A 22,661-nucleotide genomic window follows, 5' to 3' on the forward strand; every position below is an offset into this window, starting at 1 on the left:
GCCCTGGTAACTCTCTGGGCCCGGCTGGTTTCTCCTACCTCCACCCCCACTTTGCCCTTCTGGGCAGCTGTTGCCTTGTTCGGAGGCATCGCTGAAAACATAACAAATTGTCAGGAGGGGATGATCCTACTAATACAGTTCTATCGCACGATCTAAGATTCAAAGAGGGGTAACATCCTAGATGCCCTGTAGCCTCCTGTTTATAGATGTGGTGCACAACACACCGATAAACAAGACTCCACTAGACACGGCCTGTAGACATACTGAGGACTAACCGCTCTGATACCACTTCTGTCACGACCCAACCCCGTAGGCCGTGACTACTACCCGATCTGGGCACCCAAACACATCTATCCAATGCTATCTCAACTGTTATCAAACGCATTCAAGTATAAAGCAGAAGCCGTCAAGGCTATATTTCAAATTTAAATAATTTCCAGAAAATTTTTGGCAGAGTTTCCTTTGTTTTACAGACTATCCAAAATAACCCTGCTCACAGAAAATACCAACAAAGGCCACACCGGCCAACAAAGCAACATATAAACATATGCGGACCGGCCGCCGCGGCGAATGGGATCGCCCCAAACACAACATATACACACATCCGTACAGAAAGACCTTAACCCACAAACATGTGCACAAACCTCTAAACAGACCGACAGAGTCATATGACGGGACAGGGCCCCGCCGTACCCGGAGTTGCCATACATACAGAATATACAGAAGACAGAAGATATATACCAAAAGTACACGCTCCGGACCAAAGGAGCTCTTCAAAATAGCAGAATCTGAGCCCTAGACTGGCGGCGTATCTTCAGGTGCGTCTGTACCTGTGGGCATGTAACGCAGCCCCCGAAGAACCGGGAGTCAGTACGAAAAATGTACCGAGTATGTAAAGCAGAAACATAACAAACATAATCATAGTCTGAACCGGAAGCACAGAAATATAGCGGACAGAACCATAAATCAAACGGACGGACAGGATCATGGTCCAGACGGACGGGCAGAATCACAATCCATATGGACAGACAGAATCAGAATCTATACGGACAGACAGAATCATAACAGGGCACAGGAACGTGGTCGCCACTCCTGTCTTTGGCGCCACAACATATCCTATTTCAGAAGATTTCATATCTTCGAACATCTCCGTCACATAACACATCATATCATAACCACGGTAACCCCGGGGAAAGATCACACGCCGGGAAACCGGACACATCATACTTCGTAACATATTCACGGTAGCCGGGGATGGACATATACCACAGTACCCCGGAACCGGACACATCATACTTCGGAATTCATACATGGGACCCGGCCCCCGACAAGGGACTCGGCGGCCCATCCGCACGATATAAACCGGCCCGGGATCCGGTGAAAGGAAGCTTTGAGATATCCACGAACAGATTAATGAGAAACCACATACATACAGATCGTTATACCAACTCAATCAAACTGAAGTAGGCCAAATGGAGAGTCAAATCAGAGTATTCGGATAGCGTTCATAATACGCGTCTATATCCTACTTGGGAAGGCATGACAGATTATAACTAGAATCAGATTTTTCAGATGTCAAAACCATTTTGCAAGATTTATATAAACAGTAGTCATATCTTGATCAGAATAATAGTTCAGATGTTGCTTGTGAAAAACGGACAGAAATAAGAAAATTTAGGTCATACAATAGGTATCGGGGCTCCGTGGGCCCACCTCGGACCAACTCGAGGCGACATGCGTAAATTACTGATAATAGACCTTATGAGGTCATCCATAGTCATTTGGAATTATTCCGACTCCGTTTGGGAAGATTGCATACAAAAGTTCACTTTGGGGACAAGTTATAAGGAAAGTGATTCAATCTTACTGAAGGAATTGGAGCGGATTTCCATCTCGAATTCCGAGGAACGGAGTCGTAACTAAGGCTCGCGGCCGAGCCTATTATGTTCAGAACATGCCTAAGAATGAAGGGGTAGGCTTTACATACCTCAATTGCGCCTTATGCTCGCTTAGCTTCACTTCCAATTTCGTCCAGAATCTACAAATGGTCATGTTTACCAATTGTTAAATTCAAGACTTAAGACTCCAAATTCATTACATATTTGCCACCGAAATTTCGGCAGCATTTCCTTTATACATATAACATCCCCAAAAGTTAAACACAGCCAAACAATCAACGCAACCCAACAACAATATCCATAATGACACCAAGTATCTCAAAACTCATAATATGGCACAATTTGCCATCTTTCCGTCATAACGTAACATCTTTCATTCCGACCTTACACTTCCAAACCAAACTTATTATTTTCATATTCATCACTCATCAAGATCACTACAACATGATTTAAAGGCATATCCTATCGTTTTCACCTAATATACATAAAGTATACACAATATACAAGTTTCCTACCAAAAGCATAATTCACCCACAAATTCCAATCTTTTAGCAAACATGTTCATGATATATTTCTATCTTTCAACTTCATCAATGACAACCATAATTTGCCTCTTAATACTTTCATTTCCATTTTTACATAAGTGACAATAAATTTGCATAATTTCCTACAACAACTTAACAACCATTCTTCCATGATAACAAAAACCATTATTGTTTTTCATTCACTTCACAATAACACACTTAACATACTAACAAGATTTAATTCACCTTCCATTATAAATTCCATCATAATCACAACTAGGATACAATGCAAAATTCAACACATCTCAACCACACAATTATGCACACACACGGCCATACATATGCATACATACCAATACCATACAAACTTCCATATTTCCATAGTTTCTACCCATTCCTACATTCCACAACATAAACAAAGCTTCATAACATGAAAAGAACATAAGATTCTTACCTTTTTACCAACAAATTCTCCTTGCTACCAAAGATAGTTTCTTTCCAAAATAATTGTACCAAGTTGTAGAGAATCTTGCACTTAGTACTAATCCCACAAGAAATGGATTTTTGAACCAAGGATTTAACTCCAAGAATTTTTTTTCTTTTCTTTTCTCTTTCGCTTTTTGGCCGTAGGCCTTCTTTCTTTTTCCTCACAATTTTATGTTCTTGAAACTTCTTGAAAAGGAAAGAATTATGGATCATCTTCTTATTAATACATGAGTTAAATTTATTGTGGGCTTGGACCATTTTAATTACCATGGCCAGCCACCATTTGCATATTTGGGCCTTCTCTTTCTTTTTTTTTTTTTTGATTCCCCAAGCCCAATTACTTATGGCTAATTTAAAATTCCCTAGGCTAATTTCCGAAATTCCAATTTTTGCCCTTGGCCTTCCTCCGTATTTCACACCAATAATTTCATAGCCAACACATTCATACCAAGTAAGGTCCAATTATGGCTTCATTCATTACAAGCCAAGCTATCTCCAATTTTTCGAATATGCAAAAATACCGGATGTAACAAACACATCGTCCAAAGAAAACAGACGTCAGCACGAATATTGTACTGAGTATGTAAGGCATGAAGGAAATGAACATAATAGAGAAATCATAAGACATAAGATACAGATATAACCTGCGTAACTTTTAAGGGAGGATACCTTTCATGCCTATATCATATATGATCGCAGTACATGTATCATCATAGCGCATAAATCATCGTATCATACATATATCATAATACCTTATCTGCTCATACACATTAAACATTATCCGTATTCGGCCCCGTAGTGGCTCGACAATATCATATACATATCTTCCAGTCTTTTCATACATATATCATATATATAATCATAGTGCATGTATCATTATAGCGCATTCATCATTGTGTCATATAAATCATCATCGTTAACCCGCGTCCGGGTAACCATCATATGGCACCCAGTAGTGGTGATCATGTCCGGCCTTCTAGGCGCGGTGGAATTGTAAGCAACCCGCCTTAGTGGGGACGTGTCCGACCATTTAGGCACGGTGGAATAACAAGCAGCCCGCCTTAGCGGTGACATGTACGGCCATTTAGGTACGGTGGAATCGTATCATCGTGATCATATCATAGACTTAGCATTATTATCATCGTCATCATTATCGTTATAACTATTATCGTCGTCGTCATATAGTCAACATAAACTTATCATTATCATACATATCATAGGCATATCATAACCTTGTCGTAAACTTAGCATCGTCATACATTCATCATTAAACATACATCTCATAAGCTTATCATAACCTTTCATAGAGCATGCATTTGAATTTAAAGAAAATCTATGAAAATCATATCATATTCGTAGCATGAACTTCATCAAATACCGTATGATAGACCTTATAATCTCTAAACTTAGGCTCATCATTACCACTATCGTATCTATGGCATATTTTGTACCTTTATCGCATATGAAATCCTCTATGAACATAGACTCGTAGTTCTTCCGGAACATTTGTCGTAGGGCATATATTAGAGCTTATAGACAATCTGTGACAATATTGGGGTGACATAAGGTCGAGAACCCCCGATTACATTATGGAGTGATCATATGCATTATATCTCACCTTGAAGGAACTAACATTTTAAGGTGAGTGTACACCATGAACAACATCAAGGGATCGTAAATAGGATCATTAGTTTCCTAGACATCATATCTTGCTTTAGAATCTCTAGGATTAAACTTATCATCATTATTATCGTATTCATGACATATTTCTCATCTTTATCTCATAAGAAGCTTTTTATGGAGAGGTAGGGGAAACAATATCATAGGAATCATATAAGGATCATTATCTTTGTAGGAATATCATATCATGAGCTTTAGGACTTCTAGACTTAGATTCATCATCGGTATTGTCATGCTCGTAACGTATCTCTTTTCTTTATCATGTATGAAGCTCTTTATATTCGTAGACTCATAATTACCGATATGTGGGAAAACCATGGAAAGATAGGAGGATTCATACCATAAGAGTCATTCCTCAGAAAGAAAGGGACTAGCCTTACATACCTCTTTCATTTAACAATTCCATCGCTTGATTGTTCTCCTTCAATGCCCACGTTTCTTTCTTCAAGAGAATTCGCATTAACATTAGCTAATCGATTATATGAATGTGATTACTAAAGCTAGAGAAAATTGGGCGGCATTTCCTTTGTTTCTACTACTTTCCCCATATTGTATATCAACTCCCAAACATTTATAATAACATTCACAATACCATAACCAACATTCTTTATTCATCTACATTACCTCATTTCATAATTCCATTTCAATTCATCCATATTCATGGTCATAGTATACTAGTACGTTTTCTCACATATAATGCTTATACCATGTCCTTAATATCATTTATAGATTACTTATAATCACCACATCTCAATATTCATGATTCACTCCAAACTACTACCGAAAATGTCACTATTCACACATTCATGACCCATTTTCTATCTCCTTCTACAATCCAAGTGTTTCAACTTTTCAATACCTTAAATAACATGTAAATACCATAAAACTTACCTTTGATAGTGTAGAAATAAGCCTTGAGTTGAAATACTTCTCTTGCACCAAAACCCTAGTTCACTTCCATTGATATTCCTTGACTTGGATGAGCTTTAACGAGTTTCTTGCACTTGATTTCCTTGGTTTGATGAAGTTGATCCTTAATTTCTCTTGGATTCCTGTATATGAAGCGTTTGGAAGGTTCTAGAGAACTCTTGAGTCGTGGAGGAGAAATGGAAATGAAAATAATGAACTTGGGTCTCTTATTTAAAAGCTTAAAATCTGTCCTAACATAATTATACGGACACTTATACGGTCCGTATAACTGACCGTGAAATTACCCCGTGAAATTCTCGCTTCTGTGTTCATTATACAACACATTATACGGGCCGTATAACTTTATACGGTCCGTATAAGTGACCGTAAAATGACCTCTTCAACATCTTGCCTCTGTGAGCATTATACGGGCCGTATAACTTTATACGGTCCGTATAAGTGACCGTATGATTTCACCAATGAGGGACTTCACTGTGACAATTCTGCAGACCATTATACGGACCGTATAATCGACCGTATAACTCATCTTCTCTCTGATCTTGTTCTCGTCACTTGGTGTGATCTCCAATCCTTATGGAACCTTATTGACACTTGTTTATCACCTCATTAACAATCTAAGGACGTTATAATTCTTCTCCAAGACGCTGTTTAATCATCATTAACATGCTGCTCGTCAATCCTTTCCGATACACATCACATGCCTTGCCCTCTCTTGGAAAACTTTCTCCTCGTACTACGAATGTCTTTGATATCTTACTTAGGGTCATCCAATGTTATTTCTTTCTTATCAAAACATCGTATGCGTTGTGCCCTTCGTCAGTCTATTCACTGTGCATGAACGGGAAATTTTCCGTGGTGTAACAGTTGAACTTGAAGAAGTTGTCCATTACGATATTATGAAAGTTGTTATGGATGTTTGGGAGTTTTTATATCATATGGAGAAAGTTTTAGCAACAAAGGAGATGCTGCCCACTTTTTGTTAACTTTAGCTTAAGCCTAAGTATAATTCCGATTATCTAATTCTAATACGAATTCTCTTGAATGTAAAATTGTGAACATTGGAGGGAAGCATTAAATTGATAAAGTTAGAGTGACATCAAGGTATGTAAGGCTAGTCCCTTATTTTTCTAAGGCATGATCCTCGCAATATGACTTCCTTAACTTTCCATAACTTTCTTATATTCTGGAAACTATGAGTCTATGTTTATAAAGAGCTTCTCATGAGATAAAGTTAAGAGATATGTTACGAATATGATAATGATGATGATGAGCCTAAGTCTAGAGATTCTAAAGCTCATGATATGATATTCCTACGAAGCTAACCATCCTTATATGATCCTTTGATGTTATCCATTGTTGCTAGACTCACCTTATAATGCTAGTTCCTTCAAGGTGAGGCATGATGATTATGATTACTCCATAATGGAATCGGGGGTTCTCGACCTTATGTCACCCCGATAGAGTTATAGTTTGTATTTGAGTACTAATGCATGCTTATGACGAGTATATGACAATTAGATTACATCGCGCCTATATGGCCGGGACGACACCGCTAAGGTGGGCAGCACATACACCATGTATAGAGGGCATGGACAGACACCACTAGTGGGCGGCATGAGGTGGTTACCCCGGACGCGGGAGGCCTAGACGCGGGCTAATGATGATCACACTGTACCTATATGGTCGGGCAGCTTATATTTGCATACATGATATGATGATGTTTATGATGTCAGTTAGAATGCATTATTCAGTCTAAGTGACATTCAGCTACAGGTTGTTTTCTTACTTGATGTTTCCTTATCGCTTCGACATGTTATTATTGTTCATTCCTTACATACTAAGTAGAATGTTTGTATTGACGTCCTTTTCTTTTTGGACGCTGAGTTCATGCCCACTGGTAGACAGGGAGGTGGCCCAGATTCTTAGGAGTTACTTAGCAGATTTACAGGAGCACTCCTTTATTCCGGAGGTACCATTTTTGAGATATTATTTTGTGTACACATATTTGGGCACGACGGGGTCCTGTCCCGTCCTTATATCTAGCACTCTAGTAGAGGCTGGTAGATGCGTATGTGTGGCTAGTACATTTCCCGTGATGACTTCATTGTATATTTTTGTATATCATTTTTGAGGGCCTATGTATATTTATATATTGCTTTGAAGAGTACATGTGTTCAGGTGGGGTATGATGATTAGCATAATGAGTGGTGCTCGGTAGTCTGCTCTGGGTACCCGTCATGGCCCCCTAGTCGGGTCGTGACAAAAGTGGTATAAGAGCAGTTATGTCCTACGGTGTGTCTATGAGTCGTCTCCAGCAGAGTCTCATTTATGGGTGAGAAGTGCGCCACACTTATAAACAAGAAGCTGCGGGGCATTTAGGAAAAATGACCATTCTTCTTTTTATTAGATCGTGCCATAGAGCCATGTTATAAGATTTTCTAATCCCTAATTATGTGTTATGATTTCAGCGATGCCGGTAAAGAGAAAAGTTACAGCCGCCCAGAAGGCAGGACTACGACAGAAAGGCGGATGGAAAGAGAGCCACCAACAAATATAGAAGGAGGTGAATCTCATAATGAGGCTTTATCGAATACCTCTCACACTCTGCCTATTCTAGAAGAACAAGAGGAGGCTTCAGCTCCAGCCCCTATGCGTCCAGTTCCTCCACCCGGTACTTCGGGTCAACAAATGACCGAAGCTATTCATCTATTGACACAGCTAGTTGCCGCTTAGGCACAGCGGTAGAGTACGGGCCCAGGTGACAGGCGAATAGTGCTAGAGCCCTTGATTTCATGAGTTTAAATCCTCTAGAGTTTTTTGGTTCAAAGCCGGATGAAGACCCGCGAGGTTTTATTGATGAGATGCTGAGGACATTGAGAATCAGCCATGCCTCCGATACTGAATCTGTGGAGACCGAAGCTATTCATCTATTGACACAACTAGTTGCCGCTCAGGCATAGCGGCAGAGTACGGGCCCAGGTGACAGGGCGACTAGTGCTAGAGCCCGTGATTTCATGAGTTTAAATCCTCTAGAAATTTTTGGGTCAAAGCCGAATGAAGACCCGCAAGGTTTTATTGATGAGATGCTGAGGACGTTGGTAATCATCCATGCCTCCGATACTGAATCTGTGGAGTTGGCATATTATAGACTCCGGGATGTAGCGGTCCTATGGTATAATAATTGTATATCTTCAAGAAAGGAAAATGCACCTCCCCCTGTTTGGCAAGAATTCGTAGATTCTTTCATCCGCCACTATTTACCACCAGAGGTTCAGAGGGCCAGAGCGGATAAATTTCTGAATCTAAAGCAAGGGAATATGAGTGCTCGGGAGTATAGTCTTCACTTTAATTCATTGGATAGGTATGCTCCGACTATGGTTGCTGATATGGGAGATAGGGTACATATATTTGTGAATGTCTTGGGGCCACATTTGTTCAAAGACTATTTGACAGTTTCACTCCAGGAGGGGATGGACATCTCTTGTATTCAGGCTCACGCCCAGAATTTAGAAGAGCAGCAGCATCCGCATAGGAGTGAGCGTGACATTGATAGAGGGCAGAGCAAGAAGGCCAGATCTGCCGGTGCTAGTAGTGAGTATAGAGGGGGTCAGCGGCAACAATATTTTGAATATTCGGGCCAGTCCGTAACTAGTGCACCTTCTCAGTTCATGGGCAGAAGATTTGATCGCCCTATTAATTTAGGTTCGGGTCAGAGTTCGAGAGCCTTAGGTCTTCAGTTTAGAGGTGATCTTAGCCAGCGGCGACCACCAGTGTCACGATGTAGCCAGTGCGGTAGATTACATTCTGGTTAGTGTCGCCGAGGTTCAAATGCTTATTGTGCCTGTGGTCAGGTTGGGCATATGATGCGAGATTGTCTATCGGTGAATAGTAGAGTTGGGATTCAGCCCACAGGGTCAGCAGCTGGTTCTTCCTTGTCTGTGCGCCTCGTAGGACAGACTCCGGCACCCAGCCCCGTAGTTATGCTCTAGCCGGACGTCAGGATCAAAAGTCGTCAGGACTTTTGACGACTTTGAGCTTCCAATAATCGATCCTGTATGAGCTTAACTTTCTCTTTGGCTTGCTGGACCAAGTCTGGTCCTATCAATTTAGCTTCTCCAGTTTTAAACCACCCGATTGGGGATCTACACTTTCGCCTATATAAAGCCTCATATGGTGCCATTTGAATGCTAGAATGATAACTATTATTGTAAGAAAATTCAAATAGTGGCAAATGATCGTCCCAGCTACCTCCAAAATCTATCATACATGCCCGTAACATATATTCAAGAGTCTGAATAGTACGTTCAGCTTGTCCATCTGTCTGTGGATGAAATGCCGTGCTAAGGCTTACTTGGGTCCCTAAACCCTCTTGGAAAGACTCCCAAAATTTAGTTGTAAACTGAGTCCCTCTATCGGAGATAATCGATACTGGAACACCATGAAGTCTCACTATCTCCTTAACATAAAGCCTTGCATAATCTTCTGCCACATATGTCGTTCTGACGGGTAAGAAATGAGCTGACTTTGTGAGTCTATCAACAATCACCCATATTGAATCATACTTGCGTCGAGAACGGGGCAAGCCTGCAATAAAATCCATGTTAATCACTTCCCACTTCCAAGTTGGGATTTCGATAGCTTGCAACAATCCGCCCGGCTTTTATTGTTATATTTTCACTTGTTGACAGTTCTGCTATATCTTTCTTCATTCCATTCCACCAATATATATACTTAAGATCATGATACATTTTCGTCGCTCCGGGGTGGATAGAATAACGGGAATAATGAGCTTCTCTCAAAATCTGGTGGCGTAGACCTGCCACGTCAGGAACACATAATCTGCCTCGACATCGGAGAACTCCGTCTCCTGAAATATCAAATAATGACTCCTCTTTCTGAGGAAGTGAATCTCTGTATTGCATTAGCATGGAATCCTCATATTGTCGTGCTTTCACTTCCGCCACTAGCGACGAAACTGTCGAATTCTGAATGGTAGTTCCCCGGCTACCCGAATCCATCACTCGGACTCCTAGACTAGCTAATTGTTGGAGCTCACGAGTCATTTCTCTCTTTTCTTGTCATACATCACATAAAATTCCCATAGATCTGCGACTAAGAGCATCAGCCACCACATTCGCCTTTCCGGGGTGATACAAGATATCAACGTCATAATCTTTTAGCAATTCCAGCCATCGTCGTTGCCGCAAATTCAACTCTTTCTGCTTGAAGATATACTGAAGGCTCTTATGATCTGTATATATATCCACATGGACACCATATAGATAATGTCTCCATGTCTTTAAAGCATAAACCACTGCGGCCAATTCTAGATCGTGGGTCGGATAGTTCTGTTTATGTTTCCGTAATTGTCTTGAAGCATATGCAATCACCTTACCATGTTGCATCAATACACAGCCTTGCCCAATGCCTGAAGAATCGCAATATACAACATATCCTTCCAATCCCTCTGGAAGTGTCAAGACTGGGGCAGAAGTCAACCTATCTTTCAACTCTTGAAAGCTACGTTCACAAGTATCTGTCCATTGAAACTTTGCTGATTTCTGGGTCAACTTTATGAGTGGGGCTGGAATAGAAGAGAAACCTTCAACAAATCTTCGGTAATATCCTGCTAAGCCCAGAAAGCTACGAACCTCCATAGGAGTCGTGGGCCTTGGCCAAGTCTTCACGGCCTCAATCTTTTGACTATCCACTCGAATACCATCGGCTGCAACAATATGCCCCAGGAATGCCACTGAGTTCAGCCAAAACTCACACTTGGAGAATTTTGCAAACAACTCTCGAGTTCGATGAACTCCAAGGACAATACGCAAATGATCCGTATACTCTGCCTCGGATCTAGAATACACCAAGATATCGTCGATGAATACAATCACGAACAAATCTAGAAAGGGCCTGAACACATTGTTCATCAAATCCATAAACACCGCTGGTGCATTGGTTAGCCCAATGACATTACCCGGAACTCAAAATGACCACATCTTGTCCTAAAGGCTGTCTTAGGGATATCTTTCTCCCTAACTCTCACTTGGTGATACCCGGACCTCAAATCTATCTTTGAAAACCACTTGGCACCTTGTAACTGATCAAATAAGTCATCAATCCTCGGAAGAGGATATTTGTTCTTAATCGTCACTCTATTCAATTGCCGATAATCAGTGCACATTCTCAAAGAGCCATCTTTCTTTCGGACAAACGATACGGGCGCTCCCCACGGGGACGAACTAGGCCTAATGAAGCCTTTCTCAAGCAAGTCTTTCAATTGCTCCTTCAACTCCTTCAGTTCTGAAAGTGCCATTCTATAAGGAGGGATAGATATAAGCTTAGTGTCTGGCAACACATCAGTAGTAAAATCAATCTCCCGCTCGGGAGGAAGGCCTGGAAGCTCTTCCAGGAACACATCCAGGAATTCATTTACTACAGGAACTGACTGAAGAGTTGGCGACTCAGCTTCTATATCTTGAACTCGCACTAGATGATAAATGCACCCTTTGTTGATCATTTTCCTTGCCTTTAGATAGGAAATAAACCTACCTTTTGGTGATGCCGTATTCCCTTTCCATTCTAAAACTGGTTCTCCCGGAAATTGGAAATGAACCATTTTCATTCTACAATCAACATTGGCATAACAACAAGCCAACCAGTCCATGCCCATAATGACATCAAAATCTACCATCTTTAGTTCATGCAAGTCAACTATAGTACGGCGGTCACATATCACAACTACACAATCTCTATATACTCGGCTAGCTATTACCGATTCACCCACGGGTGTAGACACCTCAAAGGGTTTGATCGACTCCGGCTCGACTCTAAATCGACCCGCAATATATGGAGTAACATATGAAAATGTGGAGCCCGGATCAATCAAAGCATATACATCATGAGAGAATACCGATAATATACCGGTGACCACGTCAGGAGAAGACTTAAGATCTTGGCGTCCAGCCAAAGCATAAATACGGTGCTGAGGACCGCTAGAAGTGGGAGCTCTCCCTCTGCCTCTACCATGGCCAACTGGCGCATGTGAACCTGGCCCCATAGGGCGTACAGATGTTGAAGACCCGGCTACCGACCCTGATGGCTGGGTCCTACCTCTACCATGAACTGAGGGGCAACCACGCATAATATGGCCTGGTTGACCACATGAATAGCAAACATCTGAACCCATCCGGCATCTGCCCCAATGCAACTTCCCATACTGAGAACATCGTGGTGCGGGTGGTCTTGCCTGACTCGAATCATCTCTAAAGTGAGACCCCGAATAACTCTGACTAGGCCCTGAATGAGTAGATCTAACAAATCTCTGACCTGAAAACCATGGAGGTGCACTAGTCATAGAATAGCCTGTATGTCTGGGAAACTGCTGCCCGTGCCCACCTCTAAACTCACTCATCGGACCTGAAGATCTGGCCCTCTTTCTATGTCCCCTATCTTGCTCACGTTCACTTCTTTGCTGTTGCAAACTTTCTTCTAAGTTCTGAGCGTGGGCCTGAATGCGTGCAATATCCATACCGTCCTGAAGGGACGCAGTCAAGCATCTATCCATCAAATGTGGCCCTAGGCCTTTCACAAATCGGTGTACCCGGTCACCCATATCCGCTACCATGACTGAAGCATACCTAGCCAAGGAGTTAAAGTGGAGACTATACTCTAGAGCACTTATGCTACCTTGCCTCAAATTTAAGAACTTATCGGCTATAGCTCGCCGAACTTCCAGAGGCATATATTGTCGAAGAAAAGCATCAACAAACTCTTGCCATACTGGGGGAGGTACATTGGCTCCCCGTGAAGCCATCCAAACCGTATACCACTGGATCGAGACATCTCTCAATCTATATGACGCTGGCTCCACCGACTCGGTGTCTGAAGCATGTATCAATCGAAGCGTCCTCAACATACCATCAATGAAATCCTGAGGGTCATCCTCTGGCTTGGACCTAAAGAATTTTGGAGGGTTCAAAGTAATGAAGTCACGGGCCCTTGCACTAACAGCCCTATCACCTTGCCCTGAACTTTTCCTTCGAGTCTGGGCCACAACCAACTGAGTAAGCAAATGTATGGCCTCTTTTACGTCTTGGCCTGAGGCATCCGGTGGAGGAGCTGGAGGTGCTGGAGCTGGGGCTGAGGCTCCCTCACGCTCCTCAGTAATAGGCACTGTCTTGGAGGACTGGGATTGAGCCGCACTCTGAGACTCATTTTCCTCTACTACTGGTGGCGGTGCTCTTTCAGCCCGCTTTTCTACCACCGTCTTGCCCTTTTGGGCTGCTGTAGCCTTTCTCTTTTTAGGCATCTCTGAAATACACAACACACAATTTAGGAACAAGAATTTCTTACACCATAGCTCTATCGCACGATTCTTATGAAGAAAGAAGGTCATTTATTCCTAAAAATGTCCGCAGCTTCTTGTTTATAAGTGTGGCGAGCAACACACTTATAACCAAGACTCTACTAGACACGGCTCGTAGACACACCTTAGGACTGAACTTCTCTGATACCACTTTTGCCACGACCAGAATAGGGGGCCGCGATGAGCACCCGGTGCTGTCCCACCCGGGCACCCCCTTGACATACTTTCACATAACATCTAGGTGAGCCATAAATCAAATCATGAATTCTAGTCATCCATCATACTAGTCCCATTAGACGATAACATTTCTTATATCATCATAGGCATCTATGCCACATCAATGTACATGGGTCGACGAGGCCAACAAAATATATACAAAATATAGGCCGACAAGGCCAAACACATCCAACCACATACACATGTCTACGAGCCTCTAAGAATAGTATAACATATCACATAAGCGAGACAGGACCCCGCTATGCCCATAATTATGTACACAAAAGAATAAGTACCCAAAAGCTACGGCTCCGAATGAAATGGAGCTCTGCTATGTAATCTCTGATAAAGTAGCTAAGGATCAAGTCTATCTCCCTGTGCACCTGCGAGCATGACGCAGCGTCCACAAACAAAAGGACGTCAGTACGAAGAATGTACTGAGTATGTAAAGCATGATCAATATCGATATAGATTCATAATGAACAATCATGAGATTTAGCACAAGATGGGAAATAGTAATATCATCGTCACAGGCACTTACTTACCTTACATAGGAACTTTTCATTTCTAATGCGTATTTGTGTACATAGCTCCATACCTGTACCTGTAACCATTTACATATCCTTACTCACATTCATATCGTTTACATCTCATATACATAACATATTCGTACTCATATAGATGTCATATACATAGCGTATATATATACAAATATAGAATGCCCGACCACGACGGTTCGGTGTTTCATACATACTTGGCCAACCAAGTCTCAAGGTCATACATACCTGGCCCTACCAAGGCATCACGGTGATCCGTACCTTCTGCAGAAGTGCACGCGCGTTTCATAATCATATACATACTCTATACATATTCATATACATGTATTCTATCCGGCATCATAAGCTCGGGGTCTTATTATAGCCCTTCATAGGCACGCGTACATACAATAGCCCGTAGGCACCTTTAGCATCATATTATTCTCATCATCATTACAATCATTATCACTATTATCGTCATTCGTCATGTCTATCTTTCTAGGCGTACTCGTCATACAAGGGATCTAGTACAATCATAGTGTATCGAGGATCGTGAGATTGCTAGCTCGAAAGATCAAGTCATTTGAAGAAATCATAGTCTTATAGAAGATTTAGACGTTTGGTCAAAGAACCATGCCTTATGAAAGAAGGGTTAGCCTTACATACCTTTCCGATCAATTATTCTATACTTGCTTGTTCTCCTCCGAAGCTTATGTGTCTACCTTCATTAAAATCATGCTATCATTAGAATCGACAACTAGCACACATGGCTAAAGCTAGAGAAAATCGGACAACATCTCCTTTATTTAAGCAACATTCCTCCATATTGTAATTCAACTCCCAAACGTCAACAATACATTCACAGTACCATAACAATGGCCATTAATCGTTTACATTAACCACAAGAATCGCAATTCAATTCAAACTATTTCTCAAAACGTCACTATTCATCATTCACGACCCATTTTCCTATACTCATCTAATTTCCAAGCATTTTAACTCTCAAATACCTTAAACAACATATAAATACCATAAATATTACCTTAGATGTTGTAGGAACGAGCCTTGGTCAAAATACTCCACTTGAGCAAAAACCCTAATTTTCCCTTTGATGAGTTTTCTTGACTTGAATGATTTTAATGGGTTTTCTTACACTTGATTCACTTGGTTTATGTTGTTGGTCACAAAAAACCCTTGAAAACTTGTGGAAATAAATGTAGAGAGATGTTTTTAGAGAGAAGGGATGAAATGTGGAAATGAGATAATAAACTTGGATCCCTTGTTTAATGACTTAAACCTGATCCGGAATAAACAGTACAGTGGTCGTAAACTGGGTTTACGGTCCGTATTCCAGTTTACGGACCGTCCTTCGTGGTCGTATTTAATCATAATAGAACCAGAAACTCAGGCTGAGACATGGTGATTTAGGATCACGGATTACGGGCCGTAAACCACTTTACGATCCTTATTTCAGGTCGTATTTAACCATTTGATCATTTGGCAGAAAGTTGAAGTTTTGGAAGCCGAAATACGACATGGCAGTTTACGGACCGTATACCACTTTACGGTCCGTAATTCACTTTACGACCAACTGGCCAAAGTGCAGATCTGCAACTTTCCACATTTTCAGAACCTATAATTATTCATTATGGAGCATAACCTATCTCTTATTGCAATTACCTTCGGAATCTCACTTAGGGTCGTCAAATGTTATTTCTTACTCATGAAAATATCGGATACTTGTACCCCTCATGGGTCCATTCACTTGGGCAACATTGGAGGATTTTTTCGAGATGTAACATTACGATATTATGAATGTTGTTATGGATGTTTGGGAGTTGTTATATCATATGGAGAATGTTGTAGAAACAAAGGAGATGCTGCCCAATTTTCGTTAACTTTAGCTTAAGCCAAAGTATACGTCTGATTATCTAATTCTAGTACGAATTCTCTTGAATGTAGAATTGTGAACATTGGAGGGAAGCATTTAATTGATAAAGTTAGAGCGAAATCAAGGTATGTAAGGCTAGTCCCTTCTTTTTCTAAGGCATGATCCTCGTATTATGACTTCCTTATCTTTCCATAACTTTCTTATATTCCGGAAACTATGAGTCTATGTTTATAACGAGCTTCTCATGAGATAAAGTTAAGAGATATGTTACGAATATGATAATGATGATGATGAGCAAAGTCTAGAGATTCTAAAGCTCATGATATGATATTCCTATGAAGCTAACGATCCTTACATGATCCTTTGATGTTATCCATTGTTGCTAGACTCACCTTATAATGCTAGTTCCTTCAAGGTGAGGCAAGATGACTATGATTACTCCACAATGGAATCGGGGGTTCTCGACCTTACGTCACCCCGATAGAGTTATAGTTTGTATTTGAGTTCTAATGCATGCTTATGACAAGTATATGATAATGAGATTACACCGTGCCTATATGGCCAGGCAGACATCCCTCAGGCGAGCGACATATACACCATGTCTAAAGGCCATGAGCATACACCACTAGTGGGCGGCATGCGATGGTTACCCCGGACGCGGGAGGCCTGGACGCGGGCTAATGATGATCACACCGTACCTATATGGTCGGGCAGCTTATATATGCGTACATGATATGATGATGTTTATGATGTTTGTTAGCATGCATTATTCAGTCTAAGTGACATTTAGCTACAGGTTGTTTTCTTACTTGATGTTTCCTTATCTCTTCGATATGTTTTTATTGTTCATGCCTTACATACTCAGTACAATGTTCATACTGACGTCCTTTTATTTTTGGACGCTGTGTTGATATCCACAGGTAGACAGGGAGGTGACCCAGATTTCTAGGAGCTACTCAACAGATTTACCGGAGCACTCCATTATTCCGAAGGTGCCATTTTTGAGATATTATTTTGTGTACACATATTTGGGCACGACGAGGTCCTGTCCCGTCCGTATGTCTAGCACTCTAGTAGAGGCTCGTAGATGCGTATGTGTGGGTAGTAGATGTCCCATGATAACTTCATTGTATATTCTTGTATATCATTTTTGCAGCCGTGAGGGCCTATGTATATTTATATATTGCTTTGAAGAGTACATGTGTTTAGGTGGGGTATGATGATTAGCATAATGAGTGGTGCTCGGTAGTCAGCTCCGCGTACCCGTCATGGCCCTCTAGTCGGGTCTTGACAAAAGTGGTATCAGAGAAGTTCTGTCCTACGGTGTGTCTACGAGCCGTCTCCAGCAGAGTCTCGTTTATTCCGACCAAAGGGAACTCAACTATCGAAACGAAAAATCTTTTTATGCGTTTTTTTTTTGAATTTTTGAATAAAGATGAAGAAGACTCTCTCTCTCTCTCTCTCTCTCTCTTTTATTTTAATTTTTAATAAGGATCAAAACTCTTTTTTTTTAAGATCATCGAATCCGAGAAGGGCTGCCTACATATTGTCGCCCCGAGGGACGGGAATCAGGTGTGCGTAGTTCGTGCCGATTAGACTGTTAAGGCCATTTTGAAAAATTGACTCTTGACTCCAAAAAAAAAAAAACAGATATTGCTCTCTTCTTTTGTTATTATTTTTTTTTTCAAAAACATGAAATAAAACAAAAATAAAATCTTTTTGGGTTTTTGACTAAGACATGTACTAAAGAAACTAAACTAACAAAACACTTTTTTTTTAAGAAGTAACCAAAGTAAAATCTTTTTGGAATTGTTTTTTTTTAAAAAATGTATAGAAATAAGAAAATCTCTCTTTTTTGTTTTTGTTTTTGTTTTTTTGAAAGAAAGGGAATTTTTTTTTAAAAAAAATAAGACACTAAGACTCCTGAAGGTGCGAAATCCTTTTCAACACCTACTAACACTCTCTAATCTTCTCATTTTCTTTTCAAACACTCCTCCCCAAATCAGTCCGCCAAATGTTCATTTTACCTTAAAAATTCAACAAATAGCACATAGGATGATTCATGTCTTTTTGGGCCGCGGGCTCAGTTTTGACATTACTTTGGGACAAGTCTCCTACAAAGGAACACGATATCAAGGATCGAGTCCTGATAGGTCCAAATGATATGATGCAAATAATAGTGTCCTAAAGGCTGACCTAGGCTGGGGCTCACTAACAAGGCTGTTCGAGGGGGCACGTGGTCCATAGCAGCTGCTTTGCTTTCCGCCTACTCCACGCTTGAAATGCCCCCTGCTTAAAATTTTGGAAGACTCTCGAAAAGGTCGTGTACGCTTACAACGTACTCCGAAACTTGTTGCAAAAAGAATTGGGGGTTATGCAAATGATGCCAGATATAAAGCGGTAACAGACAATGAAAATGCGAGCAACAAATAAACTCAAGAAAATAGCAAATAAAGCAAAAATGACTAACCAAACAAAACATTCACCCAAGAGTTTCTAACTAAGCCAATACGAGTCATTTTTTGAAAAGCTCGAATTCTAAAAGTCCCCAGCAGAGTCGCCAGAGCTGTCACATCCTTTTTTTCCCACAAAAATATGACTTATTATGTTAAGTTCAAAAGGGTTTTCAAATCGAACGTGACAAAAAATTGTGTTTCGAAAAGGGATTTTATTTTGAGAAAAAGAGTCGCCACCTGGCATCGAGTTTTGGTGTGCCAAATCACTGTAAAATCAATATCCCTTTCAAAACAAGTTTGACTCTAGAAACTGATCAGCAACAGAGATTCCGGTTAAGGAATTCTGTTGACCGAGGGGATGGTGTGAGTCATCCCTCGAGTCCCATGGTTTTAGCACGGTCGCTTTAATTAACTCATATTGGGTTAAATAAAAACTCAATCAGATAAATAAAATAAAATAAAAACTCAAACAAACAAGCAAGCGCACACACCAAATGGTTCGAGGTTACCCCTTTCTAAAAAATGTCAAAAAGAAAATGAAAGGAAAACTAAATTAAGCTATCATATACTAACTTTTGATCAATGTCCACTTCGAGCTACATCACAAGTACGTTGGGGCATTCCCCGAAATTTAATACAAGTACTCGGGGCATTCCCCGGATCAAATTAATTCAACAAAAGGGACAACCTTTCACCTTCAAAATTCATACACCGCACCCTAAAAGTTGCCTACCCAAAATGTCCAACGTTGAGAAAATATTACTAGCGAATCGAGAAATTAAACATGAAATTAATAACGAGTCTTAAACGCAATTACCCCTAAGTTGTAACTAGTCCGAATTCAACTTCTTAAACGCCCCCGTGATCAATTTGTTTAATAACTCAAAGAAATAATAATTAATTTATTGGATCAGCATATTAGACAGTAAACCAATCATAAAATCATCGAAAACAAATAAACCTGATAATCACAGATTAAGCTAAAAATTAAAGGAAAAGAAATAGAAATTGGACCTTCACTGTGCGATTAGAACCTCAATTACTCGACCACAAGTTGATTCAAGGAAAGCAATTTTGAATTTTTTGAACCACGAACAGGACCGCCGATCGAAGACATCGACTCGAGCAATCTTCAACCACGATATTAAGCTTTCCCGGAATTCCAAACCGAAAGCAGAGACGGGAAAAATAGTGGTCGGTCTATGATTTTGGTGGTGGAACAGGGATGTTTTATATCTGGTTTCACAGTGTGGGTTTGGGGTGTTTATGGGGGTTTTTCAGCGGGGTTTTTCGGTGGTTAAATGGGTGGTTTAAGTTGAGTTATGGTTTTTTTTAATCATTTTGGGTTTTCAGACGGGAACAAGGGTCATGGTGGTTGAGGAGGTTTCCGATGGGTGCGAGGTGGTGAAGAAGATGGTGGTGTAGTGGTGGGTTTGTTTGCAGGTGAGTAACAACAATGAAGAAGATGATCTTTTTTCCTTTTTTTTTTTCTTTTTTTTTTCGTTTCTCTCTCTATCTCTATTCTATGTATTCTCTATCTATTCCTTTTCGTTTTCTATTCTGCTTTTCCGTGTCCCCACTTTCTCTATCGATATTCTGTTTATCCCATCTGTGTATTGCTTATTTTTATTCTTTTTCATTTTTTTTGCGAGTCCCACCCCCAACAATAATACTCCCCCTCTACCACGTGTCCCCTCCCATTTTTTTGTGATAAAATTTGTTATAACCTTTGTCATTTTGTGATGAGGTGGTATAATCCCATTTTCCCCTTTCTCCCTTTTTGGCATCTTTTTTTATTTATCTTTTATTTAAATGTAAAAATTAGAAATACTTAATAAATACTCCTAGATAGAGAAAAATATACTATTTAAAAGAAAATAACTAGCTAAACAAAATTAAATTCTACAAAAAAACATATTTTTGTAATTTTTCATTTTCTTGAACAGAAAACTTATACTCTAAAAATAGTAAATACCTTTTGCTTTTTATTCTCATAAATAAGCCTACTAAAATAAAAATAGAATAATATCGACCCATCAAAAAATAAAATATTAAAAGAAATATTTAAACACTATAAGGTGAAACACCAGGGAGGGTCAAAATTACGTGTCTACAGCCATATCCAGCCATATTCTTAACCATGACCCATCATACGAGGACGAATGATCCCAAGGGGGAGATATTGTAACACCTTGTATCTCCTAACTAAGTTACGTTCATGATTCGAGACTTAGAAACCATGACAGAAGTATTGGGATTAGAAAATTTTCCTCAGAACGATAAAAGTACGTCTACGTCAAAATGTACCGGCCATACATTTATGTAAGGGACGTACTTCTTGAATGTACCTCATATGGGAAAATCAGAAGTCACTAGAATTTGACAATTCCAGGTACGGGCAAATTATACGGGCCGTACTTTTAAGACGTACAATATATACAGGCCGTACTTTAATGTACGGGCCATACTTTTCATCACGTACCTCACAGACTAAAAATCGTAGCTTCTGGAAATTGACATACGAGGTATGTCCATAATGTACGGGACGTACAATAATGTACGAGCCGTACATTGTGCCCGTACTTCTTCCCGCTTCAGTAAAACTTTAAATACGTGGGTGTTTAGTTTTTAATCCCACTTTTCATATTCCCAAGCCCTAGCACGAAGTTCTTTTTCTCCCACCGTCACGATACACTAAGGTAAGCCTATTTCAAGTCTTTCAAGTGAATTCTAACCTATATCAATGATTTCTAAATGAGAATTCCTTATTGAAGGGTTTTCAAGATAACCCATCACAAATATTCAAGACTAAGAGCCCGTTTGGATTAGCTTATAAGCTGGTCAAAATATCTTATAAGCCATTTTAAACTTTTTTGGGTGTTTGGTAAAACAGCAAAATGCTTAAAATAAGTTAAAAAGTGCTTAAAATAAGCCAAAAACAATAAGTTGGGAACTCCAACTTTTTGTTTTTGGCTTAAAAGCTATTTTGGTTTGACAGCGATTTTACTCTTTTATCCCTTATATTTTCTTCTAATTCAAATATTACCCTCACTACTAAAAAAAGTGTTGTTTGACAACAATTTTACTCTTTTATCCATTATATTTTCTTCGAATTCTAATATTACCCTCACTACTAAAAAAAGTGCTTAACAACACTTGTGTACCAAACACATCAACAATTTTATTTGAGCTTCAACACTTTTATCCAAACACTTAACTACTTATTTATGAAATAATTTTCAACACTTAAAAAGTACTTTAAGCATTTATGCTTAAAAGCCACTTTTTTTTCAGCTAATCCAAACGGGCTCTAAGGCTTTTGGGCTTCTTCTCAAAGTTCAGAATTTTATAAAAGTTTTGGAGTGTTACAGGTATGTAGGGTTCTATCTACATGTTGAAACATCATTGTTCTTTCCCACGTCACGTTCTTCCATGATTATACGAAGTTTTACCCAAAAATAGGGTTCTAGACAAGTTCATGATAACCTTAAGTAAATGTAATGACCCGCTAGGTCATTATGGGAGCCTTGACCATTTTACCCCTACCTGTACCCTTCCGAGACTAAGAATAAGCTTAGTGAAAGCTCAAAGAGTTACAGGTCAAAAAAAAATTGAGGCCTCAATTTTATCTTGTGTGTATGTTGTGCATTGTGTGAAAACTTGTTTCATTTTCGTT

At 40.0% G+C, this 22,661-nt stretch overlaps 1 long non-coding RNA gene across 2 annotated transcripts; it reads right to left on the bottom strand.

The window, feature by feature from the left end:
* Positions 1–411: 411 nt before the first annotated feature.
* On the bottom strand, positions 412–20,773 carry LOC132605097 (uncharacterized). 2 transcript variants are annotated; one of them, XR_009569029.1, is made up of 3 exons: positions 20,000–20,773; positions 1,988–2,038; positions 412–830 (listed from the first exon to the last, which is right to left on the bottom strand). It is a non-coding gene; the product is annotated as an uncharacterized LOC132605097 (long non-coding RNA). The 2 variants fall into 2 exon arrangements; XR_009569030.1 differs by lacking the exons at positions 412–830; positions 1,988–2,038 and adding exons at positions 14,229–14,485; positions 14,648–14,706.
* Between the last annotated feature and the right edge of the window lie 1,888 nt (positions 20,774–22,661).

This window comes from Lycium barbarum, chromosome 8 (assembly GCF_019175385.1).
Source record: "Lycium barbarum isolate Lr01 chromosome 8, ASM1917538v2, whole genome shotgun sequence".
NCBI classification, from domain to species: Eukaryota; Viridiplantae; Streptophyta; class Magnoliopsida; order Solanales; family Solanaceae; genus Lycium; species Lycium barbarum.